Source organism: Musa acuminata, chromosome BXJ3-8 (assembly GCF_036884655.1).
Source record: "Musa acuminata AAA Group cultivar baxijiao chromosome BXJ3-8, Cavendish_Baxijiao_AAA, whole genome shotgun sequence".
NCBI lineage: Eukaryota > Viridiplantae > Streptophyta > Magnoliopsida > Zingiberales > Musaceae > Musa > Musa acuminata.
Genome location: NC_088356.1, coordinates 16,106,128 through 16,127,746, shown reverse-complemented (window position 1 = coordinate 16,127,746; position 21,619 = coordinate 16,106,128).

Genomic DNA, 21,619 nt, shown 5'->3' with positions numbered 1-21,619 from the left:
GGGGTAATTGGGCCCTTGACAGACCCAAATTGGGCCGAATGGATCAGCCCATTCGGACCCATATTACTTGGCCAGAGGTGGCACCGCCTGGGTCGACAGTGACACCGCCTGAGCTCGGTCTCCGAGCTCTGGCAGGAGGTGCAACCGCCCCTGACAGGAGGTGGCACCGCCCAGAGGCTCACTCTTCAAGCTCTGCCAGGCGATGCAACCACCCCAATCAGGTGGTGCAACCGCCAGACCCCGGAATTTCGAGAATTGACAGTTTTGAGCTCGGAATTCAAACTGGGTTGGAGCCTATAAATACCCCACCCTTTTAGCAATGAAAGGGCAACAAAAACACCGAAATCCTGATCTTATTCTGTGATTTTTAGAGCTCAAAAGTGTTGTAAAGGCCAAAAGTTCTTCTCCCTCTTTTCTTCCAAGTTCTGATCTTTCAAGAGAGGAGAGAAAATTCTGTAAGGGTTGTCTCCTATTCCCGTCAAAAGGAAAGAAACTGTAAAAGGGTAGTTGACCTTCGCCTATTGAAGGAAGGCCTCTAGTGGACGTCGGTGACCTCGTCGGTGGAGGAAGCCAGAAGTGGATGTAGGTCAAGATTGACCGAACCACTCTAAAATTGTGATGCTCTCTGGTTTGCATTTACTTTGAGCATATTATCTTTACTGCAAACCTCCTCAATAGCTTACTGCCTTCTGCGCATTTACGATCGTGTTTCAAAGTTCAGTATTTTCCGAATCGGTGTTTAGACGTAAATCAGTTTTATCGTACGAACATCATATTTCAGTTTGTGCTTACATTCTGATTTCCATCATAACTGTAAACTGCCTTTATAGATTCGATTTAACTGCATCTTGCTTGATCACAAGTTAAAGTGATTTACGAATCGGCTTTTCTACCGAAATCGCTCTTATCGTACGAACGCAGTTTTAATCGTCGAAAGTTTTCTGCGGCACTAATTCACCCCCTCCCTCTTAGTGCTCTTGATCCTAACAATTGGTATCAGAGCGGGGTTAACTCTCAAACGGATTAAAACCCAAGAGAGATGGCATACGTCGAAAACCAAGAGGGCCATTCTATTACACGTCCACCCATGTTCAATGGGACGAACTACACCTATTGGAAGACCCGAATGAGGATCTTCCTTATTTCAATGGATTTTAAACTTTGGAATCTTGTCAAAAATGGATTTTTGAAGTCTTCTCTTCCAATGATCAATTGGAATGAATTGGAGAAGAAGACTTTCGCTCTTAATGCAAAGGCTATGAATGCCTTATTTTGTGCGCTTGATAAAAATGAGTTTAATCGTGTTTCGGTTTGTGAAACCGCGTTTGATATTTGGCATACACTTGAAGTGACTCACGAAGGCACAATTAGAGTGAAAGAGTCAAAAATCAATCTTTTGATACACTCTTTCGAACTTTTCTGAATGAAACCAAGCGAGACTATTGGCGACATGTACACCCGTTTAACGGATGTTGTCAATGGTCTAAAAGGACTCGGCAAAAGTTTTTCGGATTTTGAGCTCGTAAATTAGATTCTAAGATCCCTTCCTAAGAGTTGGGACCCTAAAGTCACTGCTATTCAAGAGGCTAAAGATTTAAACAACTTCCCTCTTGAAGAACTAATCGGGTCATTAATGACCTATGAAATGACATGCAAGGCTCATGAAGAGCAAGAATACATCCTTCCAAAGAACAGGAAGGATATGACACTTAGAACTTTAGATGATCACTTGAGAGAAAACTCAAGTGATGAGGACTGTGACGATGACTTGGCACTTCTAACAAGGAAATTCAAAAAATTCATTAAGAAAAACAAGTTTAAAAATGACACAAAAAATAAACTTAAACCCAAAAAAGACCAAGTTATTTGCTACGAGTGCTAAAAGCCGGGACACTTCAAAAGTGATTATTCCCAAGCTAAGAAGAGAACATCAAAGAAGAAGGCGCTCAAAGCAACGTGGGATGACTCGAGCGCGTCCGAAGAAGAGGAGTCCAACACCTAGCAAGTTGCTCATTATGCCTTAATGGCCATCGGAGAGGAGGTAACAAATTTAATTGATGCAGATTTATCATTTGATGAGTTATTAAATGCCTTCCATGACTTATTTGATGAATGCAAGATTATTAGTAGAAAATATAAATTGCTAAAAAAGGAGCATGATAGTCTTACTTGTAATTTTGATAAGTTAAAAACTGAATATCATGATAGTTTAGGTTCTTGTATAAAATGCCATGATCTAGAAACTATCCAAAAGGAAAACTTGCTACTTAAGGACACCTTGAAGAAATTTGAGGTTGGTAGCAAGTCTTTGAACATGATCCTTACAAACAAGGGTCACGTTCCCAAAAGAAGTGGAATCGGATTTGTCAGAAATCCTCACCAAAATCCAACCACCTTCATAAAAGGCCCTATCCTACATATTCGACACCAAAGTAAATGCAACTTTTGTTGCAAACATGGACACAAAATGCATTATTGTCCATTCAAGAAAATTAGTCCGAATAAATTAATTTGGGTTCCTAAAGGAACCATGATAAACTCTATGCAACATGATAAACAATGTAGATCAGTTTTTGAGGCACCCAAAAGTAAATGGGTACCTAAAAATTATCCTTTCTTGTAGAGACATACACCATCACAAGCTAGGAGCAAGAGATGGTACCTTGATAGTGGATGCTCAAGGCATATGACCGGAGATCCATCTCAATTCTCTAAGCTCACTAGCATAGACGAAGGCTATGTCACCTTCGAAGACAACAACAAGGGTAAAATCATTGTCAAAGGAACCATAGGTAAATAAATTAAGGGTAGTTTCAAATCTAAGAATCAAATAAGCACCTCTAGACCCTTGCAATTGATCCATATGGACTTGTTCGGACCAATCTCTACATCAAGCCTAGGAGGTAGCACATACGTCTTCGTCATTGTAGATGACTATAACAGATATACATGGACTTACTTCTTAAAACACAAAATTGAATGCTTTAGATATTTTAACAAGTTTTGTAAACTTGTTCAAAATGAAAAGGGTTCTATGATTTCATCAATTAGAAGTGATCACGGTGGTGAATTTCAAAACCGTGATTTCCAAGAATTTTGTGAACTTAATGGATACAACCACAATTTCTCTACTCCAAGAAATCCTCAACTAAATGGAGTAGTAGAAAGAAAAAATAGAAACTTATAAGAAATAGCAAGAACCATGTTGAATGAACATAGCCTACCCAAATATTTTTGGGCCGAAGTCGTAAACACTACATGCTATATTTTGAATAGAGTTCTAGTAAGACCCCTACTCACCAAAACTCCCTATGAGTTGTGGAACAACAAAAAACCCAATGTTTCATATTTTAAAGTTTTTGGGTGTAAGTGTTTCATCTTCAATGAAAAAGATGCCTTAGGAAAATTTGATGCTAAATTCGATGAAGCAATTTTTCTTGGTTATTCTTTAGTTTCTAAAGCTTTTCGTATCTTCAATAAAAGAACTTTAATTATTGAAGAATCCATTCATGTTGTTTTCAATGAGATTTCCGAAATCAAGAAAAATGATTTTGATGATGATGTTAACTTCGATTCTTTAAATTTAAATGAAACCCCTTCTCCAACTACCAACTTAGATGCATCCACTTTTGAAATATCCTTACCCAAGGATTGGAAGTATGTAGATGCTCATCCTAAGGAGCTAATCATAGGAGACACATCAAAGGGGGTTCAGACACATTCTTCTCTTAAAAATTTTTGTGCCAACGCCGTTTTTCTCTCCCAAATTGAACCTAAATGTATTGACGAAGCCATGAAAGATGATTCATGGATTATCACAATGCAAGATGAATTAAATCAATTTGAGAGAAATGAGGTATGAAAGCTTATTCCAAGGCCAAATGACCATTTAGTTATTGGTACTAAACGGGTCTTTAGAAACAAGCAAGATGAATCTGGTATCGTAGTTAGAAACAAGGCTAGATTAGTGACCAAAGGTTTCAACCAAGAAGAAGGTATCGATTACGAAGAAACCTTCGCTCCTGTGGCTAGATTAGAAGCCATAAGAATGCTCCTTGCCTATGCTAGTAATAACAATTTTAAGTTGTTTCAAATGGATGTTAAAAGTGCTTTTCTTAATGTCTTTATTTCTGAAGAAGTTTATGTTGAACAACCTCCCGGATTTGAAAATAAAAGCCTCCCTAATCATGTATTTGAATTAACCAAAGCTCTCTATGGTTTAAAACAAGCCCCAAGGGCTTGGTATGATAGATTAAGTACCTTTCTTATTGAAAATAATTTCACAAAAGGCAAGGTCGATACCACATTGTTTATCAAGAATTTTGAAAATAATTTTCTTATTGTTCAGATTTATGTTGATGATATTATCTTCGGTTCTACGAATGAATCTCTTTGTGAATCTTTTGCTAAAACTATGAGTCTCGAATTTGAAATGAGTTTGATGGGAGAATTAACCTTTTTCTTAGGCTTACAAATTAAGCAACTAAACAAAGGCATCTTTATTAGTTAAACTAAATATGCTTTAGATCTACTGAAAAAGATTTAATATGGATAGCTCAAAAGCTATTAACACCCCTATGAGCACCTCCACTAAGTTAGAAGTTGATGAGAGTGGAGAAAGCTTCGATAAAAAAACTTATAGGGGTATGATAGGAAGTTTACTTTACCTCACTGCAACTAGACCAGATATCATGTTTAGTGTAGGACTTTGTGCTAGGTTTCAATCGAACCCTAAGATATCTCATCTCAAAGTGGTTAAAAGAATACTTAGATATCTTAAAGGTACCACAAATCTAGGATTATGGTATCCAAAATCCGAAAATTTTGAGTTAATTGCTTATGCTGATGCGGATTTTACTAGGTGTAGGCTAGATAGAAAAAGCACATCAGGAACATGTCAATTTTTGGGACATTCCCTTGTTTCTTATTTCTTGGTCATCTAAGAAACAAAACTCGGTTGCACTATCAACAACCGAAGCTGAATATATTGCAGCTAGTGCATACTGTGCACAAGTTGTGTGGATGAAAAACACCTTAGAAGATTATAAAGTCTATCTTAAAAACATTCCCACTAAATGTGACAACACAAGTGCAATATGTTTAACAAAGAATCTCATTCAACACTCAAGAACAAAACATATTGATATTAGACATCACTTTTTACGAGATCATGTTACTAATCATGATGTAATCATAGAGTTCATAGATACTAAGCATCAATTAGGTGATATTTTTACAAAACCTCTAAGTGAAGAACAATTTGATTTCATAAGAAGAGAATTAGGAATGTTGATGTGTCCGAATGCATAAACTTGTTAAAATTAATATTCAGACTTTATTGATTGAATGATCAAATCACTTAATTGCCATTACATGCCTAAAATAACATGTTGGAAATTAATACAAAATTTCCATAACAATGAGCATGTCTTCATGATTGTATAGTCTTGTCCGATTGCATGAAAGTGTTAAATTAAATTTTCAGTTCTAATCGGATTTCATAAATATATTATTCTCTTTCGGATTTAATTGATTCACATCATTGATTTTTGACAAATAGAATCATCTAGCAAATGCATATCTTTTAAACTTATCATGTGAAAAATATTCTCTTTGAGAAATAGATTTGATGATTCCTTCTTATAAAAGGAAGATATTTTTATGTGCAAGGATTTGATTCACATAAATATCTTGATCCTTATAAAGCATGCCTTAATATCCTATCGATTTGAACTACACAAATGGCTTTCCTCCTTCATGCAAAGAGATAATAATAAATAAAAAGGAAGAAGTTTTCACTCTATAATCTTCATGTCATGTTTTTCTTGAGATGTTTGTATAATTTATATCCTATCACTCTATATAGATAAATGACATGAACCTACTTATGGCATCGTACATATATTTAAAAGTTGCTTATATTGTTCTCCTTTTTGTTGATGACAAAGGGATAGAAAAATATGAATTGATACTATGAGTGCTATATTTGAATGAGAAATAGATGAAATGCTATGATTGCTAAATACTTGAAATGTTTGAATCATGTTAAGATATCAATAACTTGCATCGTAATTTTACTTGCTGATATCTTGCCATATGATGAAATGCTATGATTTGTTGCTAAAATGATGCATACAATACTTATACTTTTTATTATGATGTATGTGATGTATTGCATATGATGTAAATGATGATTAAAATTATCTTAATTTGAATTCAAGGTTTATCTCAATTATGGAATTTTGAAATAAGAATGATTACTCACCTTTGTCATGATTTAGAAATTGACATAAAGGGTCTTCCCTTCTTTTTGACAATGACAAAGGGGGAGATAGCTAGCTTGCACAATTCAAGAAGAAAGCAAAAATTGCACTTCTCAAAAAGAGAAGAAATTACTATCTTGAACATCACCGAGAATTGCTAGCTTGAAATCTCAAGAAAATGTAAAAATGTGCTATCTTGCCTATCTCAAGATGCAAAACATGCTAACTTGCACTTTGCAATGGAAGCAAAATTGCTAGCTCAAACTTTGCAAAGGAAGCAAGAAATTGCTCATCTCAAAAGAGAAGTAAAGATTGCTAACTTGCATATTTCTAGAAGCAATAGTGCTATCTTACCTATCGCAAAGAAAAGCAAATATGCCAACTTGCATATCTTTGAATTTGCTATCTTGTATATTGTACAACTTACATATGTAAAACTTGATAGCTTGAATGTTCTAAGCATGATGTAACACTTGCTAAATTTTCTAGCTTCAAAACTGCATGATGATAAAACTTGATATTCTGTTTTTCATGCAATGAGTTAAACTTATATTCCAAACACAAGAATAGTTGGACTTCTCCTTTTTGTTGATGACAAAGGGGGAGAAGTATGATGTTATGCATAAGTTCATGATGACGTGTTGCAAGTATTCATGATGAATATTGTAATGACTTGAATTCAGTTTGAATTCAAAGTTCTATCAATATGGCATATTGATAGGGGAGTTTGTTTAAACTCCGGGAGTTAAGGATAACTCCGTCATCAAGTAGTTGTCATCATCAAAAAGGGGGAGATTGTTGAATCTCGTATTTTGATGATGAAACCACTTGATATGTGTTTATGTTTTAATCTGCGTTTTGAGTGACGCTGGATGCTCCGATCAGGATGAGACAATTAAAGCAGAAAAAATTATGTTGTGCTGGAAGAACATGTCAGAAGATTGGACGTCGGGCCGGTGGATCGGTCGACGTATCGATAGAAGGCTTCGGGTTGTGGACTCGAGCATCGGGCCAAGAAGAGCTGGTATTGTGCCAAGGATATCAGAGTTGCGGAGTCAACTAGCCGATTGGGTAATACGCCGCAGGAGAGGACGATGCGCCGAAGAATCGGACAAAGTGTCGAGGGACCAATGACATGCCGGACAACTTAGTTAATTGCTTAGGATTAATTGTCTCGATCAAAGTGTTGTTTTACATGTGCAGGATTAACTACGATGAAAGTAAGACATGCAACAGGAGTTGCGCCGGAGTCAAGACTATGATCACGTTGGGGGTTCAAGAATTCGACGGAAGTTCGGACGATCGTCGGAGGTTCTGCGGGAACAAATCTGAGAAGTCCAGGAGCTTGCCAAAGAAGCTCGTCGGAACTTGCCAAGTGGATCGTCGCAAGTCCAGGAGTTTGCCGGAAGTCTGCAAGAGCATCACTGAGGGTTCATCGGATGATTAACGAAAGCTCGCCGGAAGAAGAGATTGACGCACCGGAGCAAGTTACAGTAAATGTCTTAAGAAATTCATAGTTAGCATGACGATTAAGTTAGAAATGGGAGGTGATCCCATTAACTTAATCTTGGGGCAATTGGGCCCTTGATAGACCCAAATTAGGCCGAATGGATCAGCCCATTCGGACCTAGATTACTTGGCCAGAGGTGGCACCGCCCAGGGCTCAGTCTCTGAGCTCTGGCTGGATGGTGCAACCACCTCTGACAAAGGTGCAACCGCTTGAGCTCTGTCTCCGAGCTTTGGCTGGGCGGTGCAACCGCCCTAGTCAGGCGGTGGCACACTAGGGCGGTTGCACCGCCTGAGCTCGGTCTCCGAGCTCTGGTAGGAGGTGTAATCGCCCCTGACAGGAGGTGGCACCGCCCAGAGGCTCAGTCTTCGAGCTCTGCTAGGCGGTGCAACTGCCCCAGTCAGGCGGTGCAACCGCCAGACCCTGGAATTCCGGGAATTGACAGTTTTGAGCTCGGAATTCAAACTAGGTTAGAGCCTATAAATACCCCACCCTTTCAGTAATGAAAGGGCAACAAAAACACCGAAATCCTGATCTTATTCTATGATTTTTAGAGCTCAAAAGTGTTGTAAAGGCCAAAAGTTCTTCTCCCTCTTTTCTTCCAAGTTATGATCTTTCAAGAGAGGAGAGAAAATTCTGTAAGGGTTGTCTCCTAAGCCTATCAAAAGGAGTGAAACTGTAAAAGGGTGGTTGGCCTTCGCCTATTGAAGGAAGGCCTCTAGTGGACGTCGGTGACCTCGTCGGTGGAGGAAGCCAGAAGTGATGTAGGTCAAGATTGACCGAACCACTCTAAAATTGCAGTGCTCTCTGGTTTGCATTTACTTTGAGCATATTATCTTTATTGTAAACCTCCTCAATAGCTTATTGCCTTCTGCGCATTTACGATCATGTTTCAAAGTTCAGTATTTTCTGAATCGGTGTTTAGACGTAAATCAGTTTTATCGTACGAACATCATATTTTAGTTTGCGCTTACATTCTGATTTCCATCATAACTGCAAACTGACTTTATAGATTCGCTTTAACTGCATCTTGCTTGATCACAAGTTAAAGTGATTTACGAATCGGCTTTTCTACCGAAATCGCTCTTATCGTACGAACGTAGTTTTAATCGTCGAAAGTTTTCCGCTGCACTAATTCACCCCCCCCCCCCCCCCCCCCCTCTTAGTGCTCTTGATCCTAACAAAAACAAATTAAGAGTAGTTTCAAATCTAAGAATCAAATAAGCACATCTAGGCCTTTACAATTGATCCATATGGACTTGTTCGGACCAATCTCTACATCAAGCCTAGGAGGTAGTAAATACGCCTTCGTCATTGTAGATGACTATAGTAGATACATATGGACTTATTTCTTGAAACACAAAAATGAATGCTTTAGATATTTCACTAAGTTTTATAAACTTGTTCAAAATGAAAAGGGTTGTATGATTTCATCAATTCGAAGTGATCGTGGTGGTGAATTTCAAAACCGTGATTTTCAAGAATTTTGTGAATCTAATGGATACAACCACAACTTCTCTACTCCATGAAATCCTCAACAAAATGAAGTAGTAGAAAGAAAGAATAGAAATTTACAAGAAATTGCAAGAACCATGTTAAATGAACATAGCCTACCCAAATATTTTTGGGCCGAAGCTGTAAACACTGCATGCTATATTTTGAATAGAGTTCTAGTAAGACCCTTACTCACCAAAACTCCCTATGAGTTGTGAAACAATAAAAAACCTAATATTTTATATTTTAAAGTTTTTGGGTGTAAGTGTTTTATCTTGAATGAAAAAGATGCCTTAGGAAAATTTGATGCTAAATCCGATGAAGGAATTTTTCTTGGTTATTCTTCGATTTCTAAAGCTTTTCGTATCTTCAATAAAAGAACTTTAATTATAGAAGAATTAATTCATGTTGTTTTCAATGAGATTTTCGAAATCAAGAAAAATGATTTTGATGATGATGTTAATTTTGATTCTTTGAATTTAAATGAAACCCCTTCTTCAACTAGCAACTTAGATGCATCCACTTCTGAAACATCCTTACCCAAGGATTGGAAGTATGTAGATGCTCATCCTAAGGAGCTAATCCTAGGAGACACTTCTAAGGAGGTTCAAACACGTTCTTCTCTTAAAAAATTTTGTGCCAACCTCGTTTTTCTCTCCCAAATTGAACCTAAATGTATTGACGAAGCCATGAAAGATGATTCATGGATTATTGCAATACAAGATGAGTTAAATCAATTTGAGAGAAATGAGGTGTGGAAGCTTGTTCCTAGGCCGAATGACCATTTAGTTATTTGTACTAAATGGGTCTTTAGGAACAAGCAAGATGAATATGGTATCGTGGTTAGAAACAAGGCTAGATTAGTGGCCAAAAGTTTCAACCAAGAAGAAGGTATCGATTATAAAGAAACCTTCGCTCTTGTGGCTAGATTAGAAGCCACAAGGATGCTCCTTGTCTATGCTAGTAATAATAATTTTAAGTTATTTCAAATGGATGTTAAAAGTGCTTTTCTTAATGGCTTTATTTCTGAAAAAGTTTATGTTGAATAACCTCTCATATTTAAAAATAATAGCCTCCCTAATCATGTATTTAAATTAACCAAAGCTCTCTATGGTTTAAAAAAACCCCAAGGGCTTGGTATGATAGACTAAGTACTTTTCTTATTGAAAACAAATTCACAAAAGGCAAGGTCGATACTACATTGTTTATCAAAAACTTTAAAAATAATTTTCTCATCGTTCAGATTTATGTTGATGATATTATCTTCGGTTCTACGAATGAATCTCTTTGTGAATTTTTTGCTAAAACCATGAGTCTCGAATTTGAAATGAGTTTGATGGGAGAATTAACATTTTTCTTAGGCTTACAAATTAAGCAAATAAGCAATGAAATTTTTATTAGTCAAACTAAATATGCTTTAGATCTGCTGAAAAGATTTAATATGGATAGCTCAAAAGCTATTAACACCCCTATGAGCACCTCCACTAAGTTAGAAGTTGATGAAAGTGGAGAAAGCTTCGATCAAAAAACTTATAGGGGTATGATTGAAAGTTTACTTTACCTTACTGCAACTAGACTAGATATCATATTCAGTGTAGGACTTTATGCTAGATTTCAATCGAACCCTAAGATATCTCATCTCAAAGCGATTAAAAGAATACTTAGATATCTTAAAAGTACCAAAAATCTAGGATTATGGTATCCAAAATCTGAGAATTTTAAATTAATTGCTTATGCTGATGTAGATTTTGCTAGGTGTAGACTAGATAGAAAAAGAACATCAAGAACATATCAATTTTTGGGACATTCCCTTGTTTCCTGGTCATCTAAGAAATAAAACTCGATTGCACTATCAACAACCGAAGCTGAGTATATTGCAGCGAGTGCATGCTGTGCACAAGTTGTGTGGATGAAAAACACCTTAGAAGATTATAAAGCTCATCTTAAAAATATTCCCATTAAATGTGATAACACAAGTGCAATATGTTTAACAAAGAATCTCATTCAACACTCAAGAACAAAACATATTGATATTAGACATCACTTTATACGAGATCATGTTACTAATCATGATGTAATCATAGAGTTCATAGATACTAAGTATCAACTAGGTGATATTTTTACAAAACCTCTAAGTGAAGAACAATTTGATTTCATAAGAAGAGAATTAGGAATGTTGATGTGTCCGAATACATAAACTTGTTAAGATTATTTTTTAGACTTTTATTTAATGATCAAATCACTTAATTGCCATGATGATTTTACACAATTACATGCCTTAATTACATGTTGGAAATTATGTGTTTTGGATACAAAAATTTCTATGATAATAAGCATGTTTTATCTTCATGATTGAATTTGAAAATCTATAGCAAAACCTCGTCTAAATGCATGAAAGTGTTAATTTCATTTTCGGATTCTCTTAACTAGTGGTGTCCTAACAATCAGATTTTCTTGATACATTATCCTCTTCCGAACTTAATAAGCATATGTCATATCGAGTTTGATTCTCATCATTGATTTTTAACATATGGAATCAACTAGCAAATACATCTCTCATACACTTATCATGTGAAAAATATTTTTTTTGAAATGGATTTGATAAAATGATTCCTGCTTGTAAATTCCTTCTTGAAATATGGATGTTAGTGTTTTTACTTGCAAGGATTTGTTTCACATACATATCTTGATCATTGTAAAAATGAAGTATGATTTAATCTCTCATCGATTTTAACTTTATTCAAAGTAAACTCACAAATAGCTGGTATCACAAATAACCTTCCTCCTTCATGCAAAATGATAATAACAAATAAAAAGGAAGAAGTATTCAAAGCTATCTCCATATCATGTTTTCCTTGAGATGTTTGCATAATTTGTATCATATCACTCACTGTTGGAAAATGACATGAACAAAGTTATGGCATGAATAATTACCGCACTTATGCGTAAAATTTGCTTATATCATTTTCCTTTTTATTGATGACAAAGGGGGAGAGATATATGAATTGATGCTATGAGTATTGATGCTATGATTATGCCATTCTTGCATCATCGAAAATATATGAATTGATGATAACTATGATTGCCATATTTGCATTATGCCATGTTTGCATCATGTTAAGATATCAAGAACTTGCATCATAATTTTACATGTTGATATCTTACCATGTGATGAAATGCTATGATTGCTAAAACACTTGAAATGTGTGCATCATGTTAAAATATCAAAATCTTACTTCGAAATTTTACATGTTGATATATTACCATATGATGAATTGCTACCATTACCATCATTCACATTTGAAATTTGAAAATGGATGTCAAGCCTTGACATCATTTTCAGAGAGATACATAATAATAGGAATCAATGTGGGAGTATTGATAAGGTTAAATGATTTTAACTTATCAATAAGTCTCTTGAATTCAAAGGCTTTGAATTCAAGAATGACTTATCTCAAGTATGGCATATAGATAGGGGGAATTAAGATTAACTCCGTTATCAATTGATTGTCATCATAAAAAAGGGGGAGATTTTTGAATCTCGGATTTTGATGATGAAGTCAATTGTCATTTGTCATCTAATCCATACGTTGAGATAAGTGTGCAGGATTAACTACGATGGAAGAAAGACATGCAGCAGGAGTTGCGCCAGAGTCAAGACTATGATCACGTTGGGAGTTCGAGAGTTCGACGGAAGTCCAAACGGTCATCGGAGGTTCTACGGGAACAAATCCGAGAAGTCCAAAAGCTTGCCAAAGAAGCTCGTCGGAACTCGTCAAGTGGATCATCACAAGTCCAGGAGTTTGTTAGAAGTCCACCGGAGCATCGCCGAAGGTTCGTCAGATGTTCGCCGGAAGTTCGCCGAAAGCTCGCCGGAAGAAGCGATTGACGCACCGGAGCAAGTTGTAGTAAATGTCTTAAGAAATATCGTAGTTAGCATGTAGATTAAGTTAGAATGAGAGGTGATCCCATTAACTTAATCTAGGGGAATTGGGCCCTTGACAGACCCAAATTGGGCCGAATGGATCAGCCCATTCAGACCCAGATCTCTTTGCCAGCGGTGGCACCACCTGGGTCGGCGGTGGCACCGCCCAAGGCTCAGTCTCCGAGCTAGGCTGGGCGGTGCAATTTCCCCTGACAGGCGGTGGAATCGCCTGAGCTCAGTCTCCGAGCTCTACCAAGCGGTGCAATCGCCCCAGTTAGGCGGTGGCATCGCTTGGGCTCAGTCTCCAAGCGAGATTAGGCAGTGCAACGGCCCCTGTCAGGTGGTGGCACCGTTAGAGCTCGGTCTCCGAGCTCTGTCAAGCGGTTGTACCGCCCAAGTTAGAGGTGGTACTGCAAGGGCCCTGGAAATCCAGGGAAAGACATTTTTGAGCTCCAAATTCAAACTAGTTTGAGGCCTATATATACCCCACCCTTTCCTGCATGAAAGGGCACCGAAAGCTTGATCTTACTCTGTGATTTTAGAGCTCAAAAGTGTTGTAAAGTCTAGAAGTTCTCCTCCCTCTTTTCTTCCAAGTTTTGATCTTTCAAGAGAGGAGAGAAAAGTTAGTAAGGGTTGTCTCCTAAGCCCGTCAAAAGGAGCGAAACTATAAAAGGGTGGTTGGCCTTTGCCTATTGAAGGAAGGCCTCTAGTGGACGTCGGTGACCTCGTTGGTGGAGGAAGCCAAACGTGGATGTAGGTCAAGATTGACCGAACCACTCTAAATCTCGGTTTGCATTTACTTTGAGCATCTTATCTTTACTGCAAACCTCCTCAGTAGCTTACTGCCTTCTGCTCATTTATGAACATGTTTCATAGTTAGTATTTTCTGAATTGGCGTTAAGATGAAAATCAGTTTTATCGTACGAACATCATATTTCAGTTTGCGCTTACATTCTGATTTCTATCTTAACTGCAAACTGCACTTACATCATATTTCATTGTTTATTTTAGATTTTTGTTTAATGAACTTATTAAGATTTGGTGTCCGAAATTCAAGTTCATCATTGTCCTCATCACTCGAGTCATCGCTCAAGTGGTATTTATTTGTCCGGAGTTCCAAATCCTTCCTATTCTTTAGAAGGTGGTTCAAGTGTTGATTGTGTTCATCTTGTGCATTGCGCACCATTTCATATGTCATCAATGAGCCGATAAGTTCTTCAAGTGGAAAAATATTTAAATCTTTTGTTTCTTGTATTACCGTTACTTTTGATTCCCAAGCTTTAGAAAGTGATCGTAAAACTTTACTAACAAGTTTAAAATTCGAGAAACATTTGCCAAGAGCTTGTAAACCATTGACGACATCCGTAAAACGGGTGTACATGTCAACAATGGTTTCGCTCGGCTTCATTCGAAAAAGCTCAAAATCATGCATTAAAATGTTGATTTTCGAATCTTTGACTCTAGAAGTGCCTTCGTATGTGATTTCAAGAGTGTGCCATATGTCAAAAGCCGTTTCACACAAAGAAACCCGATTGAACTCATTTTTGTCCAAAGCACAAAATAAGGCATTCATAGCCTTTGCGTTTAAAGAAAACATCTTCTTCTCCAAATCATTCCAATGGTTCATTGGAAGAGAAGACATTTCAAATCCATTTTCGACTATGTGCCATAAATTCAAATCCAAAGAAAGTAAGAAAACTCTCATTCGAGTTTTCCAATAAGTGTAGTCCGTCCCATTGAAAAAGGGAGGACAAATGAGAGAGTGACCCTCTTGAAAGCCGTAAAGAGCCATTTCTATTTGGGTATTAAACCAAGGTAGAAAAACGTGGCTCTGATACCAATTGTTAGGATCGGAGCGGCACTAAGAGGGGGGGGGGGGGGGGTGAATTAGTGCAGCGGATTAAAACGTCGGTTTTGACAAAATCTTTCGTACGATAAAAAACCGAACTTGAAAAGCTTAATAACTTAGAAGCGTATGGAAGCGTAGTGACTAAGTAAAGTAGTTTGCAGTATGTAAATGGCAAGAACAAAATGCAAACCAGAGAATACGATAGTTTATAGTGGTTCGGTCAATCGTGACCTACATCCACTCATCCGATTCCTCTTCCGTCGAGGCCACCGGCATCCACTAATGATCTTCCTTTACTAGGCAAAGATCAACCTCCTTCTTACACCCCTCTTACAACCTCTTACAAGTAGTTCACCCTTTTACAAAGATTTCAATGAAAAGAAAGGAGGTGAACACTCAAGCTATTGAAAACAAGACTTTTCCTAAAGCTTTACTCAACTTATAGCTTCTCAAAAGGTTGTTCTCTCAGCTGAGATTTGAGGGGTATTTATAGGCCTCAAGAGGATTCAAATTTGGGCTCCAAAATTTGAATTCTCTTTGGTTCCCGATGCTGGCGGTGCCACCGCCTGTCAGTTTTTGACAGACAGTGGACTGGCGGTGCCACCGCCCAGCCAAGCGGTGCCACCACCCAGCTCTCGGGTGCTGGGCGGTGCCACCGCCCAGTCTAGGTGGTGCCACCGCCTAGGCCAATTCAGCTCACTGGTTGGGCTCCAAACTTGGCCCAAACCAGTCCGAACTTGAGCCCAATTGGCCCCTACTTGGTTTATAGGATTAACACCTAATCCTAACCCTAATTAACGTGCTAACTATGAATTTAAAGATATTTTCTAAGCTATTACAAAGTCCGTAAGTCAAGACTTCTTCCGGCGAGCTTCCGATGAACTTCCGACGGTCTTCCGATAAACTCTAGGAAACCATTCTGCGGACTCCCGGCAAGCTCCTAGACTTCATGATTTGTTCTTGGCGAGTTCCAACGAGCTTCTTCGGCAAGCTCCGATCTTTCTCGGCGAGCTCCGCAAACTTCCAACGAACCTTCTGGTGAGCTTCCGAAAAACCCTTCGGCAAGCTCCCTACTCATTCTTGGCTAGTTCCGGCAGCATTCCCGACGAACCTTCTGACTTCCGTCGAACTCTCAAACTCGCAACAAATCCTTCGCGCTTGACTCCGATACTTTATTTCGCTTTATGTCTTCGTCGTTATCGTAGTTAATCCTGCACACACAAGCTAAAACTCTACTCCGATCTAGACAATTATTACAACGCGAATTGACATTCTGTTGCCCGGCACGTCATTGGTTGGCGCTTCGTCTGATTCTTCGGTGCATCATCCTCTCTTGCAGCTTGTTGTCCAATCGACGGTTGACCTCCGCAACCCCGATATCCTTGGCGCAATTTCGCTCTTGGCCCGATGCCCGACGTCCGAAGCCTTCTGCCGTCCAATATCTTGATGTGATTTCCTCCGACGCAACGTCAATTCCTCCTGCGTTAACTGTCTAATCCTGATCGAGTAGACCTGCATCACTCAAAATGCAGTTAAATATCTAAACACAATCAATTAGTTTCATCATCAAAATCCGAGATTCAACAATTGCAATAAGTCAAATTTTGCTTGAGACGATTGCCCATTTCCTTTTTGTTAATAAAAAGGGTGAGAAATGTGGCAAATTGATGACAACTTGGCATTATGAATATTTGACATAAGGTGTAAAATGTACCATATTGTAAATGCTTGAATGTATTGTATCATAAATGCTTGAATGTATTGCGAATGCTTGAAATGTGATTGGTATCATCAAATATATCGCAAAATACTTAAAAAATATCAAAATATATCGCATATGCATCGTATGTATCGTAGATACTAGAAATGTATCATGAATGCTTGAAACACATCGTAATGTGGCATGGATACTTAAAAATGTTTCATTCTTAAAATCATGCTTAATTTCGTATCATTATGGTAAGGTATCAAACTTATCATGCTTAATTTCCTATTTATAATTTGTATCATGCCTCGGATTGATAAATTGTCATCTTTTATCAAACTTGAAATTTGAATCTTGCTAAATTTCATATTTGAAATTGGTATCGTACTTGAAAATGATGATTGTCCGTCATCATTCGATATTGGACTTGAAAATGGATGTCATACCTTGACATCATTTTTATTGTGATAAATACGTGATATTGTATTTTGAAATGGTAAATCATGATTAGTATCATGATATACATGTCAATAAGTTTAAATGCATATAACTTATCAATTTGATGCTTGAATTCAAAAGGCATTGAATTCAAGAGTGTCTTTTCTCAAGTATGACATAAAGATAGGGGGAGTTAAGGTTAACTCCGTCACCAATCCGTCACCAATTGATTGTCATCATCAAAAAGGGGGAAATTGTTGAATCTCGGATTTTGATAATAAAATCAATTGGTAAATTATTTGATTCAATCTATCTATTGAGAAAAGTGTGTAGGATTAACTATGATGGTGATCAAGGCATAAAGCAAAATGAAGTACCGGAGTCAAAATCGAGAATTCGTTGGGAGTTTGAGAATTTGTCGGGAATCTGGAGGTTCACCGGAAGTGCTGCCGGCATTGGCCGAGAAGCTCATCGGAACTCACCAAGAAGATCATTGTAAAATCCAGGAGCTTGCCGGGAGTCCATTGGAAGATTACCGAGAGATCGTCGGAAGTCCGCTGGAAGATCATTAGAAGCTCACTGGAAGAAACCTAGACTTACCGGACTTGTTTTGTTTAGTGTATGCCTTAAAAATCATAGTTAGTATATAATTAAGCTTAGGTTTGGGAGGTAATTCCATTAAACCTGTTAAGGGCAAACTAGGCCTATAATTAGATTGGTTTGGGCTGGATTCAAGGCCCAACCAATTTGCTAAACCTTGTCTGGCGGTGGCACCGCCAGATTGAGGTGGTGGAACAGCCCAGACTGGGCGGTGGTACCGTCGACAGTTATTATTGCCAAGTGGTGGTACCGTCGGGAGTTATTACTACCAAGCGGTGGTACTGCCCTATCAGGCGGTGATACTGCTAGAGCCTAGTCTCTAAGGCTTTGTCAAGCGATAGTACCGCTAAACTAGGTGGTGGTACCGCCTAGTGTCAATGCTATAGGCGGTGGTACCACCAGTATCCCAGAAACCCGAGATGAGACACTTTTTTACTCAAATTTTGAAGTCATTGGGGCTTATAAATACCCCACTCTTTTTTGCATGAAAGGGCAATTAAAGTGTGAAAAATCTTTAAGTGTTGGGGTATAAAAGTATTGTAAAAGTGCAAAGAGTCCTCCTCCTCTCTCTCTAGTTTTACAATCATCCAAGAAGAGGTGTGAGGCTTATAAGAGTTGTCTCCTAAACCTGTGAAAAGGAGAAAGCACTATAAAGAGGTGGTTGGTCTTCGTTTATTGAAAGAAGGCCATTAGTGGACGCCGATGACCTCGACGAAGGAGGAATCGGGAGTGGACGTAGGTCGGATGACCGAATCACTATAAAATTGGTGTGTTCTTTTCTTGGTGCATATTTTACTTTTGTTGCATTCTACTTTACTTCATTGTAAACTGTCTAATCCCCTCTTCTATACTCACGTACAAACTTATTCAAGTCAAATGATATTTCAATATGGTTTTTGTCAAACTAACAGTTTCATCGTATGAAGTTTTTCGAATGTGATTAAATTTATCATTTTTATCTACTGCACTAATTCACCCTTCCCTCTTAATTCCGTTCTTGATCCTAACAATATCGAGATAACCAGACATACTAGTATGCTATATACTCGTCCATATGATGGATGTAGCTGGTCTTATAGTTGCTCGTATGGGGACACTAGGGATACAGTGCATGTGCTTATTGAAGAATGAGTTCACTGATTGATCTGCTCATGGAATGTTGGATGGTTGATGATGCCTTTTTGTCAATAGTGATTCTGTCATCCTAGTGGTGTATATGGTTCTTAGACTTGAGACACCAAGGATGTCCTATATGAGTACTCTACTCTTTGATACCGGACTTATAGGTATGGAGGTTCTAGATCTAGCATAGTCGATCATCGAGAGTGATAGCCTACCTTACAAGGGCTATTGAGTATTGATAAAGGATCATCCATTCTCGGTGTCATAAGAGGAATATCCCATGTGTTCTTGCTCAGACAAATTCCTAGCTAGGGTCATTTAGATTGAGAGAGAAAGAGTTATCTGGGAGAATATGATTAGAGTGAGACTCATGTAGAAACTATTAGATTGTGGCATAGTGGCCTAGTACGTCTACGGTCGATGAGTCGAGTGAATTATTATGGAGATAATAATTCATTGAGCCAAAAAGAGTTCTGATAAATATGACTCATGGCCAACTCAATATTGGGCCTAGAGGGTCACACATATATGATAGGCATTGCGATAAGTAGTGGTTCGAATATGAGATATCCGTTAAAGCCTCTATCTTATTGGATATCCAACAAGCCCCTGAATTATTGGATCCTATGGATGAGATCCAATAAGAGCTAATAAGAGATTACTGGGTAGAAACTCACTAGTCTAAGAGGCTTGGGTAGTTGGATGGAGATCCAGTACCCAATATAGCATGATCCATTAGGGTTAAGTTAATAGAGGGCCTCTATAAATATGAGGGAACCAAAGACCCATAGGCTAGAGGTTCTTTTTGGCTGTCTCCGCTTATTCTCCTCCTCATACTATAGCCCCTATTTGGGCAAGTGGATAGTAATAAGGGGAACCCCCTTCTTGATTGCGTGGTGTGCATGAGGAAGAGTTTTGGGCAGCGATTTGAGGAGCATCTTCGTAGCCCCTGCCAGATGGATCACTGCTAGAGAGGAGGATAGTTGACCTCTGTTAGGACTCTAGCTTAGAGAGTCATAATTGAGAGGGACATTCATGTAAAATTGTTAGGACTCTAGCTAGGAGAGTCCTAATTGAGAGGGACATTCTGTTAGGACTCGAGCTAGGAGAGTCCTAATTGAGAGGGGCATTCATGTAGGAGGTGTTTTCTTAGAGAAGAATTAGGAGTTGTAAGGGAATAGGAGTCTTGACTAGGAGTCCTATTAGGAGTTGGTTAGAAGTAAGAGTCTTAAGTAGGAGTCTTATTAGGAGTTAGGGTTTAGAAGCCCTATAAATAGCCATGTATTCCTTCTCTTTTTATAAGCAATAAATGAATCTTTTCTGCAGCTTTTGAGCAGCAACTTGGAGGGACGAACCCCTATAGAGTTCCAAGGAGGCCGATCCCCTAAAGAGATCAACCCCAAGTTTAGAATCTGCAAGGGTTCTAACACCTGGTATCAGAGCAGCATTCTTGGCATCTCGCTGCCCTTCCACAGCCATCCATCAACCCTCCACAACCGCCCAAAGCAATTCCCACAATTGCTTAAGAGATCGTTGCCAAATTCCGTCGTCATCTCCACCACCACGGATCATCCTTTGATCTCCCCGTGAATTGCAACAGGTTCTGGTTTTCTACCTTACTGCTGCTGCAATTTAGTTATCCTTATTTGAAAATCCCAAAAAAATTATTCATATATTGCTGCATAAACTTTTCGTCATAAAGTTTTCGTCTCTACGACGAAAGATACATTGCAGAATTCCAACCGTATAGAACCGTCTGTTTGATCTTCCTATTGTGTTTTTTCTATCCAAATCTCTACAAAATTTTTGACATCTTTGACATTTCCTAATAGCAGATTTCCTTTGGTTTTGTCAAAAAATTCTCAATATAAACCATTGATATTTTACGTCTAATCTGCTATACTTGAAAATCTGCACTGTAAAATTTTAGCCGCATAGTACTGATTGTTTGATCTTGATACTACATTGTTTCTATCCAAATCTCTACGAAATTTTTATAATAGCTTTGACACTTCCTAACAGTGGATTTCCCTTTGGCTTCATAAAAAAATTCTCAATATAAACCACTGATCTTTTACGTCCAATCTGCTATACTTAAAAATTTGTGCTGTAGAAAGTTTCAGTCGCTTATTGTTTCCTTAACCCATCTATTTGCAATCTTTTTTGAATGAAATTTCTTATACACTTCATAGATTATGTTGGCTTCCATCTAAGATTGATCTATTGAGAAATTCATCTCTAAAAATGATTTTGTGTTGCTGCAAATTTTCATCGTAAACCGCTGAAATTTTTCGACGATAATTCTGCTATCGCAACTTGCACCAATTTTCTTGCTGTTATACTACTGAAATTATCTTGATTAAATTAGACATCCTTGCTGTCATATAAACTGTGATTTTACTATCAATTCCCTCCTCAATTCTCTCATGTTTTTGGTAGAAATTACATCGAGAAACCATTATTTCTTCGACGACAATTCTACTCTTACAAGACAGCACATATTTGCTGCAACTTCCACTTATTTCTATCAAACCTTTGCTACCATCTACCACAGATCCAAAACTTTCATCTACAGCCCTAAAACTCCATCAAACCACACCCTCTAACTGCACCCAAAATAGCCACAAAACAAGCCTAAACCGTAGCCTACATCCACCGATCTACCAACCCTTTCGACCATCACCTCTCTCAACCAATACATGCCTTTAACCCGACA